Genomic DNA, 1,425 nt, shown 5'->3' on the forward strand with positions numbered 1-1,425 from the left:
TGTCCTTTTCTGATCTCAAACATTAAATGATCTTTTATGTCAATTTGCACATCATCTTTACTTTATGTAGGAGCCTCACAGTGGCAACATTGAATAAAATGTTCTCTGGCTTCCAGCTGTGTCACACAGTTAAAATGCCATGAGCTTTCAATCAGGCACTCCTGACCATTGTCAAGGGGCATGACTGCCAATGAGCCTCTGGTATGTCTTTATCGAATTAGCTGCAGGATGCGACATCAATGATGCTCACGGCAACAAGATATATGGGCATACATTGATTCAGTGTTTGACATGCCCACTTCAGCCTCACGATCGTTGGAGCCCTCACCATGCTGAACTGCAGGCTGCTGTCTCTATTATGGGCATTACAGGTGAGTTTCATTTTAATGACTTCTTTAATTACATAGTACCAGTATCTGTTAGTGTGAGCCATGACAGAGGTTTAATCAAATTTGATCCAGTGACTGTTTTCTGGACTATGCTCAGCTAAAGCAGATTTTTCAGGGCACTGTCGGCAAAAAGCTCTTATGCTCCTTCCTACATTGTTCTGTAGAGTGCACTGTTCATGCGATATAAGACTGGCTACACTTGTAAGATATCTTGTAGACACCAGGTCATGTCTTTAACTGGTCTCAGTAATTGTCAGATTTTTGTCAGAAGCCTGAACATTTATTAGAGTGTGTGTATTTTCAGCATGAGATTATCTTGCCTGACACAGTGCCAAAGAATGGCAAAAAAAGAAAGTTTCTTCACCTGCTCCTCCTCACTGGTCTTCTTGTGATTCTTGCTTGAGATCACTTCATTTACTTGCTGAATGTTGCAATCATTGTTTGTGAAGACATTGTGTAGGTGGCTCAGCTCATGGGACAGGTTATTGGCATCTGATACTGTTCTTACGTGATGCACCAATGTTTGTAACACAGTGCACTTCTTTTAACAGGTGATGGTACTGATGGTGTGAAAGTATAGAAGGGTGTGTGTAGTTCTTCTGTAGATTACGTGGCCAAGGCATCTATTTCATTTGCAATGAACTGGATGTTACTGTTAATGCTGTTGAAATGTTCCAAGCACTCATCGAGTTTTTAATGTCTATTGGACCAAATGACGAATGTGTCAGCAACGTATCGGAAGAACAACTACTCTTTAACAGTGCCATCTTTGAAATTCTCCATAAAGAGAATTGCAAAAGCTGAAGCTAATGGGCTTCCCATCACAATGCCATCCATTTGATCATAATATTGGCCATTGTACAGAAATTAAGATTAAGTAAGAGTGTGTCTAAATAGCCTGAAGTTATCACTTACACAGAACTGGTATACTAGGTCCAAAGTTTCTTTGATTGGCACATTAGTAAACAGTGCCACCCGATCATGACTGACCTTAAGTCATCCTCACTATGTCTAAGATGGTTAATCGGCTGACTTT

This window comes from Schistocerca nitens, chromosome 5 (genome assembly GCF_023898315.1).
Source record: "Schistocerca nitens isolate TAMUIC-IGC-003100 chromosome 5, iqSchNite1.1, whole genome shotgun sequence".
Lineage (NCBI taxonomy): Eukaryota > Metazoa > Arthropoda > Insecta > Orthoptera > Acrididae > Schistocerca > Schistocerca nitens.